This window comes from Ranitomeya imitator, chromosome 5, assembly GCF_032444005.1.
Source record: "Ranitomeya imitator isolate aRanImi1 chromosome 5, aRanImi1.pri, whole genome shotgun sequence".
In the NCBI taxonomy this organism is placed as follows: domain Eukaryota; kingdom Metazoa; phylum Chordata; class Amphibia; order Anura; family Dendrobatidae; genus Ranitomeya; species Ranitomeya imitator.
In genome coordinates, this window is record NC_091286.1 from 703,964,744 (window position 1) to 703,992,512 (window position 27,769).

The following is a 27,769-nucleotide window of genomic DNA, read 5'->3' on the forward strand; positions in this document are numbered from 1 at the left end:
TGTCCTCTTTGCGAGCGCTCAGTGCGGACGCCCTGACGGAATATGCTCAAACAGAAAAAAACTGGATTTGTTATTCTGACGTCCGGCCACCAGGTTTAATCAGCTTTCTAGGTCACCAAATCCTCTGACACAGGTGCAGGTGAAGATCCAGATCAGTCCCAGTATTATTTCAAGGAGCTCTTCTTTGGCCTTCACGTTTTTACCAAAGCCTCGGTATACAGGAGCTCACACAGTCTCCATCAGGCCACGGGTCGTCTCGGTAACAGGAATGTTCTTCAATATGATGTGACTTCTATCTAACTCTCCATAACTAAACAGTCGGTGACCGGTCACACATCTCGGTTTACTCATGGAAGCCGCTCCCTCTGGATCACACCGCCCAATTTGGGTCACTTCAGGCTTTCGATCTTTCCTCGTCTCTTCAGGCAGGACTTCTCCTCACAATTTACCTCACAAGAATCAGACACAAACGACTTCCTGTTTTCACAGCTTTCTTCTCTGCTTCAAAGGTGACCTCTGGTGGCCGAACTAAGCTAGGATGTGGGATTCTAGTGTCCCCTTTATTTTCTAGTAGTCGGCGCTCATAGCAAGTGGGCATATCTGCTGTATGTAGCAGAGACGATCGGACAAGTGCAGCTTCTGGTTTCCCATGGACACTATTGAAGCAAGTAAAAAAAAAAAGTTTTTTAAAATATAAAAAAATAAAAGTTAAAATCAAATATACACATATTTGGTATTACCGCATTCACAATCGCCCGATCTATCAATATATAAAGAGAATTAATCCAATCGGTAAACGGTGTAGCGAGAAAAAAAATCGAACGCCAGAATTACTTTTTTTGGTCACGGCAACTTTGCAACAAAATTCACTAATGGGTAAAAAAAAAAAATCATATCTACATAAGACATCAGATCGGCGCACAAAAAATAAGCCCTCACTGAAGCCGAGATCACAAGAAATGGAGGTGCAGCGGATATTGGAAAATGGTGACTTTTTTTTTTTTTTTTACAAAGTTTGGAATTTTTATTCACCACTTAGATAAAAAAAGAACCTAGTCATGTTTGGTGTCTGTGAACTCGTCATGACCTGGACAATTATAATGGCAGCTCAGTTTTAGGATTTAGTAAACCTAGAAAGAAAGCCAAACAAAAAACAAGTGTGGGGAAAGCTCTTTTTATTTTTGCAATTTCACCGCACTTGGAATTTTTTCCCTTTTTTTTATTACATAATATGGTAAAACCAATGGTGCCGTTCGAAAGTACCAATCGTGCCGCAAAAAAAACAAAGCCATCACATGGCCATATTGACCAAGGGATAAAAAAAAGTTATGGCTCTGGGAAGAAGGGGAGCGAAAAATGAAAATGCAAAACCAAAAATACCCCTGTCATGAAGGGGTTAATGGCGGCCCTTAGACACTGGTTAGTACGACATTATCTACTGCAGGGGTGTCAAACTGCATTCCTCGAGGGCTGCAAACAGGTCATGTTTTCAGGATTTCCTTGTACTGCACAGGTGATAATTTAATCACCTACACAAATAATGAGTTGGTGATTAAATTATCACCTGTGCAATGCAAGGAAATCCTGAAAACATGACCTGTTTGCAGCCCTCGAGGAATGCAGTTTGACACCCCTGATCTACTGGGTGCAGGCAGACATCAGGCCCCAGCTTGGCCTGCAGAAATGGAGGAAAAAAGGAAGATTCCTTTCAGAAGTTTCTAAAAGGTTCCCTATGAGTATATTTCTGGAGTGTGGTAAACAGGAGTTCTCAGAGGAAACCCACAAACACAGAGAGAACATGCAAACTCATTGTAGATGTTGTCCTTGGGGGGGATTTTATCTCCGGACCCCAGTGCTGTACTCGGGACTTTCTTTCCTGACTTTTTCCTATAAGACAGTGGGACTATTATCTTTTTACTACTGGTCCCATTGTTACCCCAGTTACTCCCCATTACAGTACGAGATGGCGATCACTGGAGAACTACAAGGTCTTACTGTGCAGAGGTCTACAACAGCCGAGTAATGGCCCTGAGTGGTTACTGAAGCGACATTGTACAGCCATTACTTACATAACATGACAAAAGACAATAAAACAATATCAGATTCCCAGGAGGACTCCCAGATGTCACCAGAGGAAAGTATCTCATGGGTGCCAGCAGGATCTCCTGTAGAGGATCGATGTCTCCTCCTTTGGGCACATTGTCCCGTTGGGTGGTGACACCAGTGTCATCTCCTCCTCAGAATAGTGACCGCTGTGTGCAGATAATGAGGCGGTGACTCCATATCACTAACAGCTGTAGTCGTGGCCGAGTGGTTAAGGCGATGGACTAGAAATCCATTGGGGTCTCCCCGCGCAGGTTCAAATCCTGCCGACTACGTGGGCAATAGTTTTCCTGAAAAATTAAATAAACATAATTTTGAGAGGCCGTTAAACATACATGATGACGGTGGTCGGTGGATGGACGGCTCCCGTCCTTTCTACATGGCTGACAAATCTGTTGTGAAAATCATTTTCTCTGTGAATATACGAGAAGTAATCCACCTCTTTAGCGCCATCTATCGGTGGATATCCGGTAAATCAACTAAAGAGTTGGACAGTGATTTACAAGGTCCAGGCCTTCAGGGGCCACTAACAGGATATCTCAAAAATGCAGTCAATTTTTATTTTTGTTTCCCCCCCCCAGAAATAGTAAGCGAGATTGCCTGGTGAAAACCTGATATCATCCAGCAGACACTGAAAAATAAATATGAAAATCTCTCAGGACATCGTCTGAGCGATCATAATGCACTGGAGTCAGAATCATTCTGGAAACATCTCAGTGTAGAGGAAATTCACAACAATCCGAGGTGTCGTCCTCCGAATCAGAAGATCAGTAATCACCATTAGAGTTGAGCGACCTTGACCTTTTTAGAGTCGAGCCGGGTTTCGCGAAACCCGACTATCTCAAAAGTCGGGTCGAGTGAAATCGGCCGATTATGACGTAAAGTCGGGATCGACCGAAACACGAAACCCAATGCAAGTCAATGGGGCAGCATAGTCGGCAGTGAGTGGGGGCCAGGAAAACACCTAGAGTGCCCATTTTAATGTCAAAACCATCCATTCTTCTTAATGAAGCTTGTCAAGCGTAATTTACCTTATAATAATTGGAAGGCATTTGAAATTGGGGTTCATTTGGCTAAAGTTGTGGGGGGTAGGGCTGGTTCAAGTAATTAGTGGGCCCAGGAAATCTGGACCACGTCATGGCAGTGGAGCAGGGAGAGGTAAGTATTTCAACTTTGCAAGTGCTGTGAACCTGAGCAAGCAGGGGGGGCCCACTTGTTGGCATTGGCACTGGCACAGGGCCCCTCAAAGTACAGCGGTGTGTTTGCACGGCGGGGGCGCCTCCCACCGGCAGCAACACTTTTGCGTACTATGAGAGGCCCTGTGCCAGTGACGTCGCCAACTAGTATTCCTCCCCCCACCTGATGAAGGAACCTGCACTTTCATCTGCATCTTCCTCTTTGTCCCCGTGTAAGGTGGTATGGTATGCGGGAAGAGCAACCTGACTTTCAGCAGGGTCACAATGTTGTTGTGTAGCGTGCACGGGGAATGTTGCGTTATGGGTCAATGTACCAGCAGACTCATCTATCACTGGCTGGGCAACGGGCAGGATGAGGAGGAAACACAGATATAGGCCCAAAGAATAAAGTTGGCTAAATGCAGTTCAAAATTGGTAACACAGGAATAACCAGGGGGCATTGCAGTGGAGGACAACTGGAATGAGAGGCTGACACAGAGAGTAGGCCCAAATCAGTAAGTAGTCGAAATGCAGTTCAAAATTGGCAACCGTAGTAAACAGGCGGCCCAGCTTTGTTCAGTGGAGGAGAACAGCAAGGAGTGGCAGACACCGATAGTAGGCCCCAACCCAACTAGTAGGCCAAATGCAGTCTAACATTAACAACTACTTAACGAGCGCCTGAAAACGGAATTTCAGGACAGGAAACCAGGAGAACAGCAAGGAGTGGCAGACACCGATAGTAGGCCCCAAACCAACTAGTACGCCAAATGCAGTTGTTCCGTTTAACCACAATTTAATGAGAGCCTGAAGATAGAAGTTCAGGAAAGGCAACCTGGAGAACACCTTGGAGTGGAACACACCATCTCTCTACACCCCATACCCAATTTGTAGGCCTAATGCAGCGTAGTTTCCAGCAACTACTAAACGAGAGCCGGAAGATTGAAGCTCAGAAAAGGCAACCTGGGGAACATCTTGGAGTGGAACACACCATCTCTCTACACCCCATACCCAATTTGTAGGCCTAATGCAGTGTAGTTTCCAAGAACTACTAAACGAGAGCCGGAAGATAGAAGCTCAGGAAAGGCAACCTGGAGAACACCTTGGAGTGGAACACACCATCTCTCTACACCCCATACCCAATTTGTAGGCCTAATGCAGTGTAGTTTCCAAGAACTACTAAACGAGAGCCGGAAGATCGAAGCTCAGGAAAGGCAACCTGGAGAACACCTTGGAGTGGAACACACCATCTCTCTACACCCCATACCCAATTTGTAGGCCTAATGCAGCGTAGTTTCCAACAACTACTAAACGAGAGCATGATGATCGAAGCATTGGCGAGGAAACCTGGGGAACACCTTGGAGTGGAACACACCATCTCTCTACACCCCATACCCAATTTGTAGGCCTAATGCAGCGTAGTTTCCAACAACTACTAAACGAGAGCCGGAAGATCGAAGCTCAGGAAAGGCAACCTGGGGAACACCTTGGAGTGGAACACACCATCTCTCTACACCCCATACCCAATTTGTAGGCCCAATGCAGCGTAGTTTCCAACAACTACTAAACATGCGCATGATGATCGAAGCATTGGCGAGGAAACCTGGGGAACACCTTGGAGTGGAACACACCATCTCTCTACAGTGGAACACACCATCTCTCTACACCCCATACCCAATTTGTAGGCCTAATGCAGCGTAGTTTCCAACAACTACTAAACGAGAGCCGGAAGATCGAAGCTCAGGAAAGGCAACCTGGAGAACACCTTGGAGTGGAACACACCATCTCTCTACACCCCATACCCAATTTGTAGGCCTAATTCAGCGTAGTTTCCAACAACTACTAAACGAGAGCCAGAAGATCGAAGCTCAGGAAAGGCAACCTGGGGAACACCTTGGAGTGTAACAAACCCTCTCTCTACACCACGGAAGGGCTGATTCTTAGGAAGGAAGGCTGTCGGAAAGAAGCAGGGCGCGTCCGAGGGTGATTATATTCTTATTAGGTATATACTCACCCTCGGATGCGCCCTGCTTCTTTATTTGTAATGAATGTTTATTTGCAATGTGGTTTTGACTTACTCTATTTTTTTGGTAAATAATGATTTTATTATTTTCATTGTTTTGCATCTTCTTGGCAATAATATAAAGAAGACGCGACAGGACAACACTCGGTGGATGCCATATCTGTGTTTAAAATTGAAAAAACCTTTCAGTTAACTACTTGCAGGAGAAAGTTATTGTAGCTGGTGGCCATTTTTAGTACTGTACCAGATTTTTGTTGTATGTGTTTGTTTTTAATGTTAAAATGTCTGCATTTGATATCTCTCCAGTATTTTCTTTTTTATAAGCAAAATACTTATTTTTATATTTTCTGATGTTGGTTCCAGGGGTACACGGGCAGCAGTGGTGTGGTCAGTGGAGGCCTAGTGGAAGGAGTGACCGCAGACAGGCATCGAAGGCCTAAAATAATAACACATGGCTGTAGGCAATTTTAAATTGGTTCCAGGGGTGCACGGGCAGCAGTGGTGTGGTCAGTGGAGGCCTAGTGGAAGGAGTGACCGCAGACAGGCATCGAAGGCCTAAAATAATAACACATGGCTGTAGGCAATTTTAAATTGGTTCCAGGGGTACACGGGCAGCAGTGGTGTGGTCAGTGGAGGCCTAGTGGAAGGAGTGACCACAGACAGGCATCGAAGGCCTAAAATAATAACACATGGCTGTAGGCAATTTTAAATTGGTTCCAGGGGTACACGGGCAGCAGTGGTGTGGTCAGTGGAGGCCTAGTGGAAGGAGTGACCGCAGACAGGCATCGAAGGCCTAAAATAATAACACATGGCTGTAGGCAATTTTAAATTGGTTACAGGGGTACACGGGCAGCAGTGGTGTGGTCAGTGGAGGCCTAGTGGAAGGAGTGACCGCAGACAGGCATCGAAGGCCTAAAATAATAACACATGGCTGTAGGCAATTTTAAATTGGTTACAGGGGTACACGGGCAGCAGTGGTGTGGTCAGTGGAGGCCTAGTGGAAGGAGTGACCGCAGACAGGCATCGAAGGCCTAAAATAATAACACATGGCTGTAGGCAATTTTAAATTGGTTCCAGGGGTACACGGGCAGCAGTGGTGTGGTCAGTGGAGGCCTAGTGGAAGGAGTGACCGCAGACAGGCATCGAAGGCCTAAAATAATAACACATGGCTGTAGGCAATTTTAAATTGGTTCCAGGGGTACACGGGCAGCAGTGGTGTGGTCAGTGGAGGCCTAGTGGAAGGAGTGACCGCAGACAGGCATCGAAGGCCTAAAATAATAACACATGGCTGTAGGCAATTTTAAATTGGTTACAGGGGTACACGGGCAGCAGTGGTGTGGTCAGTGGAGGCCTAGTGGAAGGAGTGACCGCAGACAGGCATCGAAGGCCTAAAATAATAGCACATGGCTGTAGGCAATTTTAAATTGGTTCCAGGGGTACACGGGCAGCAGTGGTGTGGTCAGTGGAGGCCTAGTGGAAGGAGTGACCGCAGACAGGCATCGAAGGCCTAAAATAATAACACATGGCTGTAGGCAATTTTAAATTGGTTCCAGGGGTACACGGGCAGCAGTGGTGTGGTCAGTGGAGGCCTAGTGGAAGGAGTGACCACAGACAGGCATCGAAGGCCTAACATAACAAAAATGTCAATACAATGGTATTGTCAGTGGCAGGCATTGAAGGATGTCAGCGCATAGACTAAACATTGGTGGAGCTGTGAGATAATTTTGCAAGTGGTAGAGGACTGTTTGAGCTGGGGGGGGGAACTGTCTTGTGGCCGGCGGTACAGGCCCAGGGCCCCTCATATTACAACGGTGTGTCTGACGTTGGGTGCGCACCACCACCGCCAGAGACACTTTATTGTACTATGAGGGACCCAGTGGCAGTGCCGTCGACCAAAAGCGGGCACACCCACCTCTTCAGACAAACTGCACTCTCACGGGTGCTGTCGCCAAGTGTCGATACCACGGCCCCGTGTGGGGAGTTTGGCCATTTAGTGAGGTGTAAACATGTCGTATGCTGGACAATCAGGTGCAGAAAATTACGAGATTGGAAAAGGCATTCAGAATAGTCCACAGGCAAGACCTTTTCATAGGAAAGCTAGGTGTCAGCCGGGCAAGGTGGGGCAAAAGATTTCGAAATCCAGTTGTGGTTCATTTTAATGAAGGTTAGATCATCTACATTTTGGGTAGCCAGACGAGTCCTTTTTTCTGTTAGTATTGAACCTGCAGCACTGAATACTCTTTCTGATAGGACACTAGCTGCCGGGCAAGCGAGCTCCTGCAATGCATATTCTGCCAATTCTGGCCAGGTGTCTAATTTTGATGACCAGTAATCAAATGGGAATGACGGTTGAGGGAGAACATCGATAAGGGATGAAAAATAGTTTGTAACCATACTGGACAAATGTTGTCTCCTGTCACTTTGAATTGATGCTGCAGTACCTGTCCTGTCTGCGGTCATAGCAAAATCACTCCACAACCTAGTCAGAAAACCCAACGCCAAGTGGCCAACGCCACTTCTGATTTCTGCCCCTCTAACTCCTCTGGTCTGCTGGCCCCTGCAGCTCGTGTGAGAACGATCACGGGCGCTGTGTGCAGGGAATGCCAGAAGCAAACGGTCAACAAGAGTTGATTGTTTGGTTGCTAATATTAGTTCCAAGTTCTCATGTGGCATTATATTTTGCAATTTGCCTTTATAGCGAGGATCAAGGAGGCAGGCCAACCAGTAATCGTCATCATTCATCATTTTAGTTATGCGTGTGTCCCTTTTGAGGATACGTAAGGCATAATCCGCCATGTGGGCCAAAGTTCCAGTTCTCAAATCTGCGGTTGTGTTTGGTTGAGGGGCAGTTTCAGGCAAATCCACGTCACTTGTGTCCCTCCAAAAACCAGAACCCGGCCTTGCCGCGCCACCAATTTCCAGTGGCCCCGGAAAAGCTTCCTCATTAAAAATATAATCATCCCCATCATCCTCCTCGTCCTCCTCCTCCTCTTCGCCCGCTAACTCGTCCTGTACACTGCCCTGGCCAGACAATGGCTGACTGTCATCAAGGCTTTCCTCTTCCTCTGGTGCAGACGCCTGATCCTTTATGTGCGTCAAACTTTGCATTAGCAGACGCATTAGGGGGATGCTCATGCTTATTATGGCGTTGTCTGCACTAACCAGCCGTGTGCATTCCTCAAAACACTGAAGGACTTGACACATGTCTTGAATCTTCGACCACTGCACACCTGACAACTCCATGTCTGCCATCCTACTGCCTGCCCGTGTATGTGTATCCTCCCACAAAAACATAACAGCCCGCCTCTGTTCGCACAGTCTCTGAAGCATGTGCAGTGTTGAGTTCCACCTTGTTGCAACGTCTATGATTAGGCGATGCTGGGGAAGGTTCAAAGAACGCTGATAGGTCTGCATACGGCTGGAGTGTACGGGCGAACGGCGGATATGTGAGCAAAGTCCACGCACTTTGAGGAGCAGGTCGGATAACCCCGGATAACGTTTCAGGAAGCACTGCACCACCAGGTTTAAGGTGTGAGCCAGGCAAGGAATGTGTTTCAGTTGGGAAAGGGAGATGGCAGCCATGAAATTCCTTCCGTTATCACTCACTACCTTGCCTGCCTCAAGATCTACAGTGCCCAGCCACGACTGCGTTTCTTTCTGCAAGAACTCGGACAGAACTTCCGCGGTGTGTCTGTTGTCGCCCAAACACTTCATAGCCAATACAGCCTGCTGACGTTTGCCAGTAGCTGCCCCATAATGGGAGACCTGGTGTGCAACAGTGGCAGCTGCGGATGGAGTGGTTGTGCGACTGCGGTCTGTGGACGAGCTCTCGCTTCTGCAGGAGGACGAAGAGGAGGAGGAGGGGGTGCGAACGGCTACAGCCAATTGTTTCCTAGACCGTGGGCTAGGCAGAACTGTCCCAAACTTGCTGTCCCCTGTGGACCCTGCATCCACCACATTTACCCAGTGTGCCGTGATGGACACGTAACGTCCCTGGCCATGCCTACTGGTCCATGCATCTGTTGTCAGGTGCACCTTTGTGCTCACAGATTGCCTGAGTGCATGGACGATGCGCTCTTTAACATGCTGGTGGAGGGCTGGGATGGCTTTTCTGGAAAAAAAGTGTCGACTGGGTAGCTCGTAGCGTGGTACAGCGTAGTCCATCAGGGCTTTGAAAGCTTCGCTTTCAACTAACCGGTAGGGCATCATCTCTAACGAGATTAGTCTAGCTATGTGTGCGTTCAAACCCTGTGTACGCGGATGCGAGGCTAAGTACTTCCTTTTTCTAACCATAGTCTCATGTAGGGTGAGCTGGACTGGAGAGCTGGAGATCGTGGAACTAGCGGGGGTGCCGGTGGACATGGCAGACTGAGAGACGGTGGGAGATGGTATTGTTGCCGCCGGTGCCCTAGATGCAGTGTTTCCTACTACGAAACTGGTGATTCCCTGACCCTGACTGCTTTGGCCTGGCAAAGAAACCTGCACAGATACTGCAGGTGGTGCGGAAAATGGTGGCCCTAAACTGCCGGAAGGGATGTTGCATTGCTGACTAGCTTCATTGGCCGAGGGTGCTACAACCTTAAGGGACGTTTGGTAGTTAGTCCAGGCTTGCAAATGCATGGTGGTTAAATGTCTATGCATGCAACTTGTATTGAGACTTTTCAGATTCTGTCCTCTGCTTAAGGTAGTTGAACATTTTTGACAGATGACTTTGCGCTGATCAATTGGATGTTGTTTAAAAAAATGCCAGACTGCACTCTTTCTAGCATCGGATACCTTTTCAGGCATTGCAGACTGAGCTTTAACCGGATGGCCACGCTGTCCTCCAACAGGTTTTGGCTTTGCCACGCGTTTTGGGCAAGATACGGGCCCGGCAGATGGAACCTGTTGCGATGTTGATGCCTGCTGCGGCCCCTCCTCCTCAGCTTCAGAACTGCTGCCGCCTGCACCCTGTTCCCCCAATGGCTGCCAATCGGGGTCAAGAACTGGGTGATCTATTACCTCTTCTTGTAGCTCGTGTGCAACTTCGTCTGTGTCACCGTGTCGGTCGGTGGTATAGCGTTCGTGATGGGGCAACATAGTCTCATCAGGGTCTGATTCTTGATCAGCACCCTGCGAGGGCAATGTTGTGGTCTGAGTCAAAGGACCAGCATAGTAGTCTGGCTGTGGCTGTGCATCAGTGCACTCCATGTCAGATTCAACTTGTAATGGGCATGGACTGTTAACTGCTTCACTTTCTAAGCCAGGGACGGTATGTGTAAAGAGCTCCATGGAGTAACCCGTTGTGTCGCCTGCTGCATTCTTCTCTGTTGTTGTTTTTGCTGAAGAGGACAAGGAAGCGACTTGTCCCTGACCGTGAACATCCACTAACGACGCGCTGCTTTGACATTTACCAGTTTCACGAGAGGAGGCAAAAGAGCTAGAGGCTGAGTCAGCAAGATAAGCCAAAACTTGCTCTTGCTGCTCCGGCTTTAAAAGCGGTTTTCCTACTCCCAGAAAAGGGAGCGTTCGAGGCCTTGTGTAGCCTGACGACGAACCTGGCTCCACAGCTCCAAACTTAGGTGCAATATTTTTTTTCCCACGACCAGCTGATGCTCCACCACTACCACTACCCTCATTACCAGCTGACAATGAACGCCCCCGGCCACGACCTCTTCCACCAGACTTCCTCATTGTTTTAAAAACGTAACCAAACTAACGGTATTTGTTGCTGTCACACAACTTACACGGTGAGCTATAACTTCAGTATGATTTAGCTACCCCTTTACAGGTGAGTGAGACCACAACGAAAATCAGGCACAATGTTACACACTCTGTTGTTGGTGGAAACAAATGAGAGAGATGCCACACACGCAGGACTGTCACTGAAGCACAAATGTAAATATTAATCTCCCACTGATTTGATTTTTTTTTTTTTTTCAGGGAGACTTTAGGAAAAAAAAATAATAGAATAAAAAGATTTTTTCAGGAAAAATTTAGAAACCAAATAAAATAAAATGCTTTTTTCAGGGAGAATTTAGAAAACAAATAAAACAAAAAAAGGCTTTCTATGGCCCACTGAGTGAGAGATGACGCACACAGGAGTCAGGAGTGGCACACAAGCCCAGAGGCCAATATTTATCTCCCACTTTTTTTTTTTTGCTCCAGGGAAAATTTATAAACCCAATAAAAAAAATAATAAATTGGCTTTTTATGGCCCACTATCTGAGAGACAGAGAGAGATGGCACGCTTAGGACTGGCACACAAGCCCAAAAGCCAATATTAATCTCCCTTTTTTTTTAAGGGAGAATTTATAAAACCAAAAAAAAAAAAAATAAATAGGCTTTCTATGGCCCACTATTTGTGAGAGAGATGGCACGCTCAGGACTGGCACACAAGCCCAGAGGCCAATATTAATCTCCCACTTTTTTTTTTTTTTTCCAGGGAAAATTTATAAACCCAATAAAAAAAAATAAAAATAAATAGGCTTTCTATGGCCCACTATCTGAGAGAGAGAGATGGCACGCTTAGGACTGGCACACAAGCCCAAAGGCCAATATTAATCTCCCACTGATTGATTTATTGATTTTTTCAGGTAGAATTTAGAACCCAAATAAAGCAAAAAAAAAAAAATTAATAGGCTTTCTATGGCCCACTGAGTGAGAGATGATGCACACAGGAGTCAGGAGTGGCACACAAGCCCTGAGGCCAATATTTTTCTCCCACTGATTGATGTAGTGATTTTTTCAGGTAGATTTTATAACCCAAATCAAGCAAAAAAATAAATAGGCTTTCTATGGCCCACTGAGTGAGAGATGGCACACACAGGAGTCAGGAGTGGCACACAAGCCCAGAGGCCAATATTTTTCTCCCACTGATTGATTTAGTGATTTTTTCAGGTACATTTTATAACCCAAATCAAGCAAAAAAATAAATAGGCTTTCTATGGCCCACTGAGTGAGAGATGACACAGACAGGGATGGCACTCTAGCAGAAATGTCAATCTTAATCTCCCACAAAAAAAAAAAAAAAAAAAATGAACTGTCCTTCAATTACTATCTCCCTGCAGTAATCTCAGCCAGGTATGGCAGGCAGCAATAAGGAGTGGACTGATGCACAAATTAAATAAAAAGTGTGTACAAACCAAAAAGATAGCTGTGCAGAAAGGAAGGAACAAGAGGATTTGTGCTTTGAAGAAAGCAGTTGGTTTGCACAGCGGCGTACACACAGCAATGCAGCTATCAGGGAGCCTTCTAGGGCAGCCCAATGAGCTACAGCGCTGAGGAAAAAAAAAAAATGTAGCTTCCACTGTCCCTGCACACCGAAGGTGGTGTTGGGCAGTGGAAATCGCTACAGCACAAGCGGTTTGGTGGTTAATGGACCCTGCCTAACGCTATCCCTGCTTCTGACGAAGCGGCAGCAACCTCTCCCTAAGCTCAGATCAGCAGCAGTAACATGGCGGTCGGCGGGAACGCCCCTTTATAGCCCCTGTGACGCCGCAGACAGCAAGCCAATCACTGCAATGCCCTTCTCTAAGATGGTGGGGACCAGGACCTATGTCATCACGCTGCCCACACTCTGCGTTTACCTTCATTGGCTGAGAAATGGCGCTTTTCGCATCATTGAAACGCGACTTTGGCGCGAAAGTCGCGTACCGCATGGCCGACCCCGCACAGGGGTCGCCCGACTTTGCCAAAAGTCGGCGACTTTTGAAAATGAACGACCCGTTTCGCTCAACCCTAATCACCATTAGTCATTAATGACTCATGTACACAGCATGATAATTGCCAGTGTTTTGTCTTCAGATGCTGTTACATGGTGTAGATGTCTCTGTGGCGCAATCGGTTAGCGCGTTCGGCTGTTAACCGAAAGTTTGGTGGTTCGAGTCCACCCAGGGACGTTGCACCCTTTTGCTTCAGTAGTAAGCTACAGTTGAAGAAGTTTTTGCATTTGTGCTAAGCATCTCCCTCAAGTAAAAGCCATTTTGCTGACGATGTTTTGAATTCACGAGACAAACTGGAGAAAAACCTTCTGGATGAGATAGGATAAACAAAACTTCCTTCGAGCCGGAATTGAACCAGCGACCTAAGGATTGCTAATTTAGAGCTACAGTCCTCCGCTCTACCAGCTGAGCTATCGAAGGATTGTTGAAAGCCCACTAGGTTTGGCCATGGGTGCCACGAGCAGGTGGTAAAAATGATTCATTCAACCCAGCGAAAAAGGAATTCAGCAGTAGTATTGGAGAATGCGGGCATCGATCCCGCTACCTCTCGCATGCTAAGCGAGCGCTCTACCACTTGAGCTAATCCCCCCGGATAGTTTTCAGCTTTGGCTTTTTTTTCTCGAATCACTAGGTGGCAGCTCGGCTGATCCTCTCTGCTGTAATAATGATCCCAGGGGCAGGTGGAATATATTTAAAACTGATAGTCCTCAGTGGTTGATACGAGAAGATGGTAACAAATTGCACCTTTCAAGGCTACTCAGGTCTCTTCATGAGGCATAGACTAATACAACATCTGAAGAATCTCCATATTGTTATCTACTGACTAACACGGTACAAAGATATTTATCTTTTCTGGGTCAGAGACAGGAGGGACGTTCTCACTGCACAGAGAAGGACGACCACAAAGAAATCTCTGTCTAGACAATCGGCGCTGCAGTAAATTAGGAATCGTAATTACCCTAATAGAAGCCCCACATCAGGAGAGCTGGCAGTGAGGAGGGATTATTAAGGAAAATGAAAATTGTGGCTAATGTGACCCCATCGGTAATGTGGCTGATTAGTTCTGTAGATAATTCTACTAATAAGTAATAAAACGTCCTTCGAACCGGAATCGAACCAGTGACCTAAGGATGTCTGTGCTCCACTACAGTCCTCCGCTCTACCAGCTGAGCTATCGAAGGCTCGTGTCCTGCCGCTCTCCTGCCGCCATCTCCTCGCTGCGTCTCCAGGTTTATGGGTCACAGAACACCGGACATTTCTATCATATATTATACCTGTGCATTATTTACTGATCAATAAGATTCTGACTGTAACAACAATAAGGAAACAGCAAAAATAAAAGGAGTCACCTTCCCATACCGGGAGTCGAACCCGGGCCGCCTGGGTGAAAACCAGGAATCCTGACCGCTAGACCATATGGGAGAAGCTGTGAATGTGCAGCTCCAGCAATGAGCCGAGACCCTGAGATCCGACCGGTGGATCCTGACCGCTAGACCATATGGGAGAAGCTGTGAATGTGCAGCTCCAGAAATGAGCCGAGACCCTGAGATCCGACCGGTGGATCCTGACCGCTAGACCATATGGCAGAAGCTGTGAATGTGCAGCTCCAGCAATGAGCCGAGACCCTGAGATCCGACCGGTGGATCCTGACCGCTAGACCATATGGGAGAAGCTGTGAATGTGCAGCTCCAGCAATGAGCCGAGACCCTGAGATCCGACCGGTGGATCCTGACCGCTAGACCATATGGGAGAAGCTGTGAATGTGCAGCTCCAGCAATGAGCCGAGACCCTGAGATCCGACCGGTGGATCCTGACCGCTAGACCATATGGGAGAAGCTGTGAATGTGCAGCTCCAGCAATGAGCCGAGACCCTGAGATCCGACCGGTGGATCCTGACCGCTAGACCATATGGGAGAAGCTGTGAATGTGCAGCTCCAGCAATGAGCCGAGACCCTGAGATCTGACCGGTGGAGATGACACAGGAGACTCTGGATGTTCTTTCCTTAGGCCTCTTTCACACTTTCATCTGTCTCACGTCGAAATCCGTCGATTTTTGAAAATGCAGGATGGCCATCCGTTTCATCCGTCGTGCACTGGATCCGTCGGAAAATAGCGGTCCGTCGTGGAGAGAAAACGTTCAGAGGAACGTTTTTACCGTACGTCAGAAAATCGCTCAGCGACGGCGGGTCCTGTGCTGTCCGTCGTCAGCTATAATGGAAGCCTATGGATGCAGGATCCGTCACTGACCGTCACACACAGGAATCCAGCGACGTATCACATTTTTTCCCTCTGAGCATGCCCACAAGGATTTTCAAGGCAGGAGAAAATCCTCTCTCTTTCTCTCATCCCCGGAATACCAAGTCCCATATCTACACCGGAAAAGCTCAGCTGATGCATCCATCGGCACATCTTCCCAACGCATTAGGACGGGACACTGCCGATGGAAGTGTGAAAGAAGCCTTATTCGGACTCCTAAAAACACCAGAAACAAAGGCAGAGATGCTTTCTTGCCCAGGCCTCCAAACAAACGAACTATCAGGCTGTGTGCCTACATTCAGGATTTTTAGTAGCTTTTTTTTAGCTTTTTTTTCGGTTGTTTTCCACTGCGAAAACGCTAAAAAAAAGCTTACATTAATCATCCCATTAATTTATTGCATTCTGCAATTTTTGTGCCCATGTTGCGTTTTTTTTTTTTTTTCATTAATTTTGTGGAAAATCTGCGGATTTGCCGCTATATTATTGTATTGGGAAACTCCGGAGAAAAAGAGAAAAAAAAAAACGTGAGAAAAACACGCAAAAAACCCGAAAAAAAAACGAGAGCTGATTTCCTTCAAAAGGAGTCCGGTTTTGATCAGAAAAAAATTCTACAAGCCATCCTGAACGTGGGCACATAGCCTCAGGGTGCAGCGGATCCAATTAAAGATGGCGGCACAGGTGCAGCAACACCAAAGAAATACCCAGCCCACCTGATCTAAGAGTATGGGCGTCACTAATAGGCTGTAAGCCGATGCTCTGCGTTACCTGTATGTGAACAGCGCTGCCTGCAGATTATTTTTTGCAGATTATGTTTTGTGCACTGGTATACCACATAGCCACCCCCTCCATGGATTGATAGGTTGAGATTGGTTATTTCATTGGTGTTGCTGCATCTGTGCCGCCATCTTTAATTGGGTCCGCTGCATTTCTTTGGAGGCCTGGGCAAGTAAGCAGCTCTGCCTTTTTTTACTGGCATTTTTTGAATAATTATGGAGGATTTCTAAGTCCTCTTTTTGTGGTTTTAACTTATTTGGACGCCTCTATTTATGTGGCAGATACAAGATAGTGTTGTTATCCATTTTCCCAAGCTCCATATCCAAAATCAAGAAAGATCTTTTGCCACATTTTATGATACCGATGCGTCAAATTATACCTAGACTATGGAGATCTCTCGTTTCGCCGAAACGGATTGACTGGGTGGAGGTGATGGATGTTCGGCAGCAAATGGAGGAGATCAGGGCACTTGATGACAGGTCAGGTATTGGATGGTTTTCGAAATGCCATCCATGGATCCAATTTATAGAGTCACAACACTTCCAGACATGGTTAACACAAGGTTGGCTTTCTCAGATTTCCTGGCTCTTTCTTTGCTCTCTTCTGTCTTTTTCTCTGTTTCTTTTGTTGTTTCCTACTTTCTTCCCCTCTCATCTATTATATCTTTTATTGACTTCAACATCTTTCTCTCTCCTCATTTGAGATACATGAACACAGTTATGCCCTACAACATGGATATGGATGGTTTATTACATAAATGCTGACATAACATTTGTGAAAAAGAGGGACATTTTTTCTTTGCTTGTTTGTTTGACTCTTTCAAAAGTTCACTGTGTAATATTTCCTGATATTATGAAAACTGTTTTAATTGTTTAATAAAAATATATTGAACGCTAAAAATGTTTTCCCAATGTGAAGGAGCTGGTCTACTATACTTGTAATGGCCATACACTAAGGGTATGTGCACACGTCAGGTTTTTTTCCTGACAAAATCCTGAGAATTCTGCAAGAAATCCGCGTTTTTTTCTGCGCGGATTTCTCGCGGAATTTGCGCGTTTTTTGCGCTGATTTTTTGCAGATTTTTAGTTTTTTTTTTTTTTTTCCTGAATGACCTTTTTGCCATGGAATCCGCAAAAAATCTGCAAAAAGAATGAGCATGTCCGTTCTTTTTGTGGAATGCGTTTTTTTTACCGGATTTATAGCGTTTTTATAGCGAAAATCCGCAAAAAAACCGCTAAAAATCCGGACGTGTGCACATACCCTAAGTGTATGGGCTGACAAACATTTCCTCATGGGAGATACACATCAACATCAAGATACACATACACATCAACTAGAAGAAGAGGGGACGGGAAGAAAAACATTAGACTCGAACAAAGACGACCCAGGAAAACATACTCAGAAGGGAGGTAAGAACATTTCTAAAACAATCCACAGTGAGGAGATTGGAACAAAACAAAATCCTCTAAACTGCATGCTCGCAAACGCCAGAAGCCTGACAAACAAGATGGAAGAACTAGAAGCAGAAATATCTACAGGTAACTTTGACATAGTGGGAATAACCGAGACATGGTTAGATGAAAGCTATGACTGGGCAGTTAACTTACAGGGTTACAGTCTGTTTAGAAAGGATCGTAACAATCGGAGAGGAGGAGGGGTTTGTCTCTATGTAAAGTCTTGTCTAAAGTCCACTTTAAGGGAGGATATTAGCGAAGGGAATGAGGATGTCGAGTCCATATGGGTTGAAATTCATGGAGGGAAAAATGGTAACAAAATTCTCATTGGGGTCTGTTACAAACCCCCAAATATAACAGAAAACATGGAAAGTCTACTTCTAAAGCAGATAGATGAAGCTGCAACCCATAATGAGGTCCTGGTTATGGGGGACTTTAACTACCCGGATATTAACTGGGAAACAGAAACCTGTGAAACCCATAAAGGCAACAGGTTTCTGCTAATAACCAAGAAAAATTATCTTTCACAATTGGTGCAGAATCCAACCAGAGGAGCAGCACTTTTAGACCTAATACTATCTAATAGACCTGACAGAATAACAAATCTGCAGGTGGTTGGGCATTTAGGAAATAGCGACCACAATATTGTACAGTTTCACCTGTCTTTCACTAGGGGGACTTGTCAGGGAGTCACAAAAACATTGAACTTTAGGAAGGCAAAGTTTGAACAGCTTAGAGATGCCCTTAATCTGGTAGACTGGGACAATATCCTCAGAAATGAGAATACAGATAATAAATGGGAAATGTTTAAGAACATCCTAAATAGGCAGTGTAAGTGGTTTATACCTTGTGGGAATAAAAGGACTAGAAATAGGAAAAACCCAATGTGGCTAAACAAAGAAGTAAGACAGGCAATTAACAGTAAAAAGAAAGCATTTGCACTACTAAAGCAGGATGGCACCATTGAAGCTCTAAAAAACTATAGGGAGAAAAATACTTTATCTAAAAAACTAATTAAAGCTGCCAAAAAGGAAACAGAGAAGCACATTGCTAAGGAGAGTAAAACTAATCCCAAACTGTTCTTCAACTATATCAATAGTAAAAGAATAAAAACTGAAAATGTAGGCCCCTTAAAAAATAGTGAGGAAAGAATGGTTGTAGATGACGAGGAAAAAGCTAACATGTTAAACACCTTCTTCTCCACGGTATTCACGGTGGAAAATGAAATGCTAGGTGAAATCCCAAGAAACAATGAAAACCCTATATTAAGGGTCACCAATCTAACCCAAGAAGAGGTGCGAAACCGGCTAAATAAGATTAAAATAGATAAATCTCCGGGTCCGGATGGCATACACCCACGAGTACTAAGAGAACTAAGTAATGTAATAGATAAACCATTATTTCTTATTTTTAGTGACTCTATAGCGACAGGGTCTGTTCCGCAGGACTGGCGCATAGCAAATGTGGTGCCAATATTCAAAAAGGGCTCTAAAAGTGAACCTGGAAATTATAGGCCAGTAAGTCTAACCTCTATTGTTGGTAAAATATTTGAAGGGTTTCTGAGGGATGTTATTCTGGATTATCTCAATGAGAATAACTGTTTAACTCCATATCAGCATGGGTTTATGAGAAATCGCTCCTGTCAAACCAATCTAATCAGTTTTTATGAAGAGGTAAGCTATAGACTGGACCACGGTGAGTCATTGGACGTGGTATATCTCGATTTTTCCAAAGCGTTTGATACCGTGCCGCACAAGAGGTTGGTACACAAAATGAGAATGCTTGGTCTGGGGGAAAATGTGTGTAAATGGGTTAGTAACTGGCTTAGTGATAGAAAGCAGAGGGTGGTTATAAATGGTATAGTCTCTAACTGGGTCGCTGTGACCAGTGGGGTACCGCAGGGGTCAGTATTGGGACCTGTTCTCTTCAACATATTCATTAATGATCTGGTAGAAGGTTTACACAGTAAAATATCGATATTTGCAGATGATACAAAACTATGTAAAGCAGTTAATACAAGAGAAGATAGTATTCTGCTACAGATGGATCTGGATAAGTTGGAAACTTGGGCTGAAAGGTGGCAGATGAGGTTTAACAATGATAAATGTAAGGTTATACACATGGGAAGAGGGAATCAATATCACCATTACACACTGAACGGGAAACCACTGGGTAAATCTGACAGGGAGAAGGACTTGGGGATCCTAGTTAATGATAAACTTACCTGGAGCAGCCAGTGCCAGGCAGCAGCTGCCAAGGCAAACAGGATCATGGGGTGCATTAAAAGAGGTCTGGATACACATGATGAGAGCATTATACTGCCTCTGTACAAATCCCTAGTTAGACCGCACATGGAGTACTGTGTCCAGTTTTGGGCACCGGTGCTCAGGAAGGATATAATGGAACTAGAGAGAGTACAAAGGAGGGCAACAAAATTAATAAAGGGGATGGGAGAACTACAATACCCAGATAGATTAGCGAAATTAGGATTATTTAGTCTAGAAAAAAGACGACTGAGGGGCGATCTAATAACCATGTATAAGTATATAAGGGGACAATACAAATATCTCGCTGAGGATCTGTTTATACCAAGGAAGGTGACGGGCACAAGGGGGCATTCTTTGCGTCTGGAGGAGAGAAGGTTTTTCCACCAACATAGAAGAGGATTCTTTACTGTTAGGGCAGTGAGAATCTGGAATTGCTTGCCTGAGGAGGTGGTGATGGCGAACTCAGTCGAGGGGTTCAAGAGAGGCCTGGATGTCTTCCTGGAGCAGAACAATATTGTATCATACAATTATTAGGTTCTGTAGAAGGACGTAGATCTGGGTATTTATTATGATGGAATATAGGCTGAACTGGATGGACAAATGTCTTTTTTCGGCCTTACTAACTATGTTACTATGTTACTATGTATGTAACATACTGTGTAAACTTTTTTTTTATGGGCATCATAAACACACTTGAAGATAATAACATGGCTGTTGCATCACAGAACACATTCACCCTGGTGATCTTGTGGTGGTGGATGATGAGGATGAGAAGGAGGAGGATAACAGCAAATAGCCAAAATCAGGAAGTGTATACCTGTGTGAGTGTGAAGAGGATTTGAGATTGTTACATTGCTGTCATTCGGTAATGTTGAGAAGTTTGGTCCCGTCCAGTCCTTGTTCATTTTGATAAGAGTCAGCCTGTCAGCATTTTCAGTTGACAGGCAGAAGCGCTTATCAGTTATAATTCCACCAGCGGCACTAAATACCCGCTCTGACAAAAAGCTAGCAGCAGGGCAGGCAGGACCTCCAAGGCGTAGAGAGCCAATTCATGCCACGTGTCCAGCTTGGACACCCAATAATTATAAGGCACAGAGGAATCACGGAGGACTTTGGTACGGTCAGCAAGGTACTCAATCAGCATTTTCCAAAACTTTGCCCTCCTTGTGACAGTACCCCATGCCTCAGGGCTACTGCGATGGAAGGGTCTGAGTAAACTCTCTCAGAACTTTGCCAGTGTTCCCCTGCCTCTGCTGGACTGGAGTTGGGTCTCTCTCGACCTGTACTCCTTGGTTGTCCAATGAACTGTGACCTCTGCAGCCAGCATTTTCAGATCGGAATTTTTTTAATAATTCCGCAACAAGGGTCTCCTGGTACTGCACCTCTGGAAGAAGAGCTAGAAAGTTCTCCTTGTAGCGTGGGTCTAGAAGTGTCACCAACCAGTAATGATTGACACCCACAATTTTGACAATATGAGGATCACAGGAAAGGCAGCACAACTTAAAGTCAGCCATATGTGCCAGACTGCTAACAGTCAAGACTTCCGTGTCCTCACCAAGAGGATGACTGACCATGCTCTCCTCCTCCTCCTCCCTGACCTCAGGCCATCCATGTTGAACAAACGATATGACAGTTGTGCTTGTAGTACCATCTATAGTGCATTAAAGCAGCTCCTGTTCTTCCTCCTCATTGTCAACCAATCCACGTTGCGATGATATGAGGGTTGGCCTTGTGTAATGACCTTGTATCCATGGCCTTGTGTAATGACCTTGTGTAATGGCCTTGCTCCATCTCATCATGCTCCGCCTGCAATGCATCCTCTTTTATTGTAAGCAGAGAGCATTTCAGAACACAGAGAAGCGGTATGGTGACACTAAATATGGCATCATCGCCGATCACCATCTTGGTGGAGTCCTCAAAGTTTTGTAGGATGGTACATATGTCTGACATCCATGTCCACTCCTGATGTCTTATGTGTGAAGTCTGAACTGAATACCGATGGCCTTGTTGATGCTGGTAGTCAACAACTGCCCTCTTCTTCTTACAAATCCTTTCCAACTTCCAACATCTGCAGTGTAGAGTTCGAACGGATGAGGACATCACACAGTCGGTGAGCCGGAAGCTACAAACGCTGCTGAAGCACGGAAAGGGTGGCGGAAGCTGTAGCTGACTTTCAATTATGTGCACACAGGCAGCGTACTTTGAGTTGCCCACAGGGAAGTGGGGTACTCGGTACCGAGTCCGATCGCAAGGAGGATATCACGGGGGCTGCGACCCGGTCCGTGGCCCTGGGCCTCAACGTTAAAGGGGAAAATTTTCAAAGTTTGTCGTGACGCCACCTGTGGAGTTCGGTCCGTAGTAGGACCGACATTGCATTAAAGGGGTCCCTTGGGGGATGTTGCAGCAGCACAGATGTTACACTTCCCACAGATGAAGTTGGCTCCCCAGGGGTCCTATGGTGTGTGGCTGAGATGATGGTACGCCGATGAATAAATGGAGGAGACAAGTTGCAAGTCTTTACCTGGTTTACTGCAGATGGTAGGCCACAGTCCATGGTACCAGGCACTGTTTTGTGAGGTCCCTGCAGATGCTCACTACATTCAATCCCTCGGGTTATCTTCTGCCCTGAAGCTGCAGCTCACACTTCTGCTGCCTGGCTCACTGTCTGTTTTCACTGCTTTTCTTCCACTTTCGGCCAGGAGCTGCAGACTCCCACATCTGTTCAGCTGCACTCCTTTCTTACCAGCTCTGCCTAAGCTGATCTTCCCAGACAAGCTCCTCTCTGGCAATCTCTATCCAACTCTCTTTCTTTCTAGGTTATCAGTCCTTTCAGAGGCTGTAGCTCCCTTGTGGCTGCCATGCCTCTCTGACTGCACTCAGTTCCAGACTTCCTTCTACTTCAGTGTCTCTGAAAAACTGTTCTGCTTGGTCTCCTAGGACCAACTAACTAGCTCCTCCTCCAGTTCAGGATACTTAAAGCCTAGGGAAGCTCCCCTGAATCCGGGTCTTGAGCTCCTCCTACTGGCCTGGATTCAGAATGTGTTGCATGTGTGTGCCTTACCTGGTGAAGAGAACTCCATTGCCTCTGAGCATGACATTACCTTCTCCAAAGGAAAGGCAACATCACTGCAGCAACCGGTCACCTGGGGTGCTGTACTTTCACAAGCAGATCTGACAGCTCAGGGTAGCTTTTGAGAAACCAACGAGGTTAAGCACATGGGCCAGGCATGGAACGTGTGAGCTCGCCTTGCCTCAGAGCCACCACCAGGTTTCGGTCATTGTCACACACAGCCATGCCTGGCTGTAGGTTCAGCGATGTCAGCCACAAATTTGCCTGCACTTTCAGAGCTCTCCACAATTCTTCAGCATTGTGCGGTTTGCCACCTAAGCATATTAGCTTCAGCACAGCCTATTGCCGCCTGGCTGAGGCACTGCTGCAGTGCTTCCAGCTTGTGACTGATGTGGTCATTTTGGAGATGGAAGCTGAATAGGAGGAGGTACAGGAGCTGTAGACAGTGGGAGCAACCTTGATTGACGTGGGGCCCGCAATCCACGGCATTGGGAGGATGTGTTCCATTCTAAAGGCTGACTGGGTCCCAGCTTCAACTATGTTAAACCAGTGTGCCGTCAGCGAGCTGTACCATCCCTGCACACAAGCACTTGTCCATGTGTCCGTGTTTAGCTGAACTTTCCCAGTAACAGCATTGTTGAGGGCATGGCTAATGTTGTGGGACACTGTTGTGAATTCTGCTCTTGGGTTCCCTCCAGTGGTTGTAGGTGGGAATGCAGTTGTCTCTGAGTCACAGTCCTGGCCAGGTGTATCTGCTAATTGCTGTTCTGACTGGGATATTTAAGTGTGCAGGATTCATTAGCCCTTGCCAGTTGTCAATGTTTCTTTGGAAGTATTGGATCTCTGCCTGGCCTCACCTGCTTAGCTGCCAGTTCAGCAAAGATAAGTGTCTGTTTCTTTTTCTGAAGCACACTTTTTGTGTGCTTATTTTCAGTGCTGATCTTTTGTTTCTATTTGTCCAGCTTAGACTGTGTCAGTTGTTTTTCTCAGTCTGGTTGGATTCTCTGGAGTTGCAGTTATACTCTCCACATCTTTAGTTAGGTGGTGGAGTTTTATATTTTCTGCTGTGGATATTTTTGTAGTATTTTTATGCTGACCGCTTAGTATCCTGTCCTGTCCTTTTCTATTTAGCTAGAAGTGGCCTCCTTTGCTAAGCCTGTTTTCTGCCTGCGTGTGTCTTTTCCTCTCCAACTCACAGTCAATATTTGTAGGGGGCTGCCTATCCTTTGGGGGTCTACTCTGAGGCAAGATAGTTTTCCTATTTCCATCTATAGGGGTATTTAGTCCTCCGGCTGTGTCGAGGTGTCTAGGTTTTGTTAGGCACACCACACGGCTACTTCTAGTTGCGGTAATAAGATCAGGGTTTGCGGTCAGTATAAGTTACCACCTACTCCAGTGAAGGTTTTCATGCTGCTCCAAGGCCACCTGATCATAACAGGACACATGCTTGTGTAATGCCGGTATGGCACACCGGGTGAAATAGTGGAGGCTGAGGACCGAGTACCTCGGGATGACCACCGCCATCAGGTTGCGGAAAGCTTCCATCTCCATGAACCTAAAAGGTAACATTTTGAGCGCAAGCAAACAAGAAATGTGTGAATTTAGTAGTGTGGCCTGTGGGGCATTGGCAGCATATTTCCTCTTGAATTCCAAGGACTTGGGTATGGACAACTGAAGGCTGCACTGGGACAAAGACGTGGATGTGCTTGATGATGGTGATAGTTGAGTGTGTGCAACGACAGGTTCAGGGTAGTAGGCATCTTCGCAGGCAGCATGGACAGGGGATTGGCTTACACACAGAACAGTGGCAGAAGCAGTGGTGTCACCCACCCGCAGATACTGTTCCTATACCCTGGGGTTCGGCCCACAAAGTCGGGTGCTTTGCAGTCATGTGCCTGATCATGGTGGTGGTCAGGCTGGTAGCTTTGCTACCTCTGCTGCAGGGCCGGTTTTCGGCAAAGTGGGGCCCTAGGCAAAAGTTTAACATGGGGCCCCAAATGCAACCAAATTGCACCATCACACAGAATCATTTCGGTTGTAGTTATATGTGCTGAGTTCAGGCCACTAAACGAGTGATCGACAATATTGAGGTCATTCGTCGCTTGTTTCTTTACACCGGCTGAGGAATAATGATGGGGACAGAATGAACACTAGTAGATAATCTGTCTCCATACAGTATCATCTTAGCAGCATATCAATATTCATTCCCTTTAGTAGCGGGCACATGTGATCGCCTAGAAGCTGGGAGCCTTCAGCTGCGGCTACTGTGACCCTTATTAAAGTGGAATGAATATTCACTGCTCTCCACACCTATAGTCCCTCCCATCTCTCGGTACCAGTACATAGTGGTGGGAGTGAGTATGAGCGTGGGGAGCAGTGACTATGAATTTCTCTTTAGCAGTGGGCTAAGGCTTTAGCCGCAGCAGCCGACTCCTGCCTCCTGTCACCCACTGCTCCTTCACTGGCACCAGGTGGGGCCTCCTGACTCACAGGCCCCATAGCAGCTGCATGATGTGCCACTATTAGAGACACGCCACTGGCTGAGGGCAGGGGCGGACACCAATAGCTTGGGGCCCCTGTTCAAGAAACGTGTCTGGGCCCCCTCCCTGCCCGATATGCTGCTTATGATGATGCCAATCTGGCAATGGGACCCTAGAGCCACGGGGTCCGAGAAACAAGTCAGATTGCCCTCATTATTACTGCCCTGCAAGCAGGGGCGTACATAGCAATCACAGGGCCCCCATAGCAAAAGTTCTATTTGGGCCCCCATACCTCTAAAAAATATTTATATTTTTTCACTGAGATTTATATATACAGTGGGGCAAAAAAGTATTTAGTCAGTCAGCAATAGTGCAAGTTCCACCACTTAAAAAGATGAGAGGCATCTGTAATTTACATCATAGGTAGACCTCAACTATGGGAGACAAACTGAGAAAAAAAAATCCAGAAAATCACATTGTCTGTTTTTTTATCATTTTTTTTGCATATTATGGTGGAAAATAAGTATTTGGTCAGAAACAAACAATCCAGATTTCTGGCTCTCACAGACCTGTAACTTCTTCTTTAAGAGTCTCCTCTTTCCTCCACTCATTACCTGTAGTAATGGCACCTGTTTAAACTTGTTATCAGTATAAAAAGACACCTGTGCACACCCTCAAACAGTCTGACTCCAAACTCCACTATGGTGAAGACCAAAGAGCTGTCAAAGGACACCAGAAACAAAATTGTAGCCCTGCACCAGGCTGGGAAGACTGAATCTGCAATAGCCAACCAGCTTGGAGTGAAGAAATCAACAGTGGGAGCAATAATTAGAAAATGGAAGACATGCAAGACCACTGATAATCTCCCTCGATCTGGGGCTCCACGCAAAATCCAACCCCGTGGGGTCAGAATGATCACAAGAACGGTGAGCAAAAATCCCAGAACCACGCGGGGGGACCTAGTGAATGAACTGCAGAGAGCTGGGACTAATGTAACAAGGCCTACCATAAGTAACACACTACGCCACCATGGACTCAGATCCTGCAGTGCCAGACGTGTCCCACTGCTTAAGCCAGTTCATGTCCGGGCCCGTCTGAAGTTTGCTAGAGAGCATTTGGATGATCCAGAGGAGTTTTGGGAGAATGTCCTATGGTCTGATGAAACCAAACTGGAACTGTTTCGTAGAAACACAACTTGTCGTGTTTGGAGGAAAAAGAATACTGAGTTGCATCCATCAAACACCATACCTACTGTAAAGCATGGTGGTGGAAACATCATGCTTTGGGGCTGTTTCTCTGCAAAGGGGCCAGGACGACTGATCCGGGTACATGAAAGAATGAATGGGGCCATGTATCGTGAGATTTTGAGTGCAAACCTCCTTCCATCAGCAAGGGCATTGAAGATGAAACATGGCTGGGTCTTTCAACATGACAATGATCCAAAGCACACCGCCAGGGCAACGAAGGAGTGGCTTCCTAAGAAGCATTTCAAGGTCCTGGAGTGGCCTAGCCAGTCTCCAGATCTCAACCCTATAGAAAACCTTTGGAGGGAGTTGAAAGTCCGTGTTGCCAAGCGAAAAGCCAAAAACATCACTGCTCTAGAGGAGATCTGCATGGAGGAATGGGCCAACATACCAACAACAGTGTGTGGCAACCTTGTGAAGACTTACAGAAAATGTTTGACCTCTGTCATTGCCAACAAAGGATATATTACAAAGTATTGAGATGAAATTTTGTTTCTGACCAAATACTTATTTTCCACCATAATATGCAAATAAAATGTTAAAAAAACAGACAATGTGATTTTCTGGATTTTTTTTTCTCAGTTTGTCTCCCATAGTTGAGGTCTACCTATGATGTAAACTACAGACGCCTCTCATCTTTTTAAGTGGTGGAACTTGCACTATTGCTGACTGACTAAATACTTTTTTGCCCCACTGTATATATTGCTATCTATATCTATATATACTGTGTGTGTTTGTAATAAATATATATATCCGTTACACTGTACATACACAGATAGAAATTCATATACCGTATATGCAAACACACACATACTGTACATACATTCACACAGCTACACATACAATACATATACCGTACATACATACAGATACGCATACATATACCGTGTATGCAAACACACACATATACCATACATACAAACACATACATATACCGTCATACATACACGTACTATACATACACACACGCATATACTGTACATACACCGCTGCCTAGTCTGCCAGCCCCTAACGCTGGCCCTGCTCTGCTGTTGCCGGCATGGCAGGGGGTGCAAATGGCCTTTTTGGGATTATCGGCAGAGTCTTTAAAAAACAACCAGACTCAGGAAGACCTAACACTTGTATTGGCAACTTCCGTTGTGATGGTGTTACGGGGAACGGTTGCCTGCTGTAATGCTCATGCCCAACTGGATGGCACGAGCGAGTATTGCGGCCCCACTGTG

General features: G+C 46.0%; 2 non-coding genes across 2 annotated transcripts; one reads left to right on the plus strand and one right to left on the minus strand.

Moving 5' to 3' along the window:
* The first annotated feature begins 2,296 nt into the window (after positions 1–2,296).
* On the plus strand, positions 2,297–2,378 carry TRNAS-AGA (transfer RNA serine (anticodon AGA)). Its single transcript has one exon. It is a non-coding gene; the product is annotated as a tRNA-Ser (tRNA).
* Positions 2,379–14,351: 11,973 nt separating this feature from the next.
* TRNAE-UUC (transfer RNA glutamic acid (anticodon UUC)) lies at positions 14,352–14,423 on the minus strand. The gene has a single exon. It is a non-coding gene; the product is annotated as a tRNA-Glu (tRNA).
* Between the last annotated feature and the right edge of the window lie 13,346 nt (positions 14,424–27,769).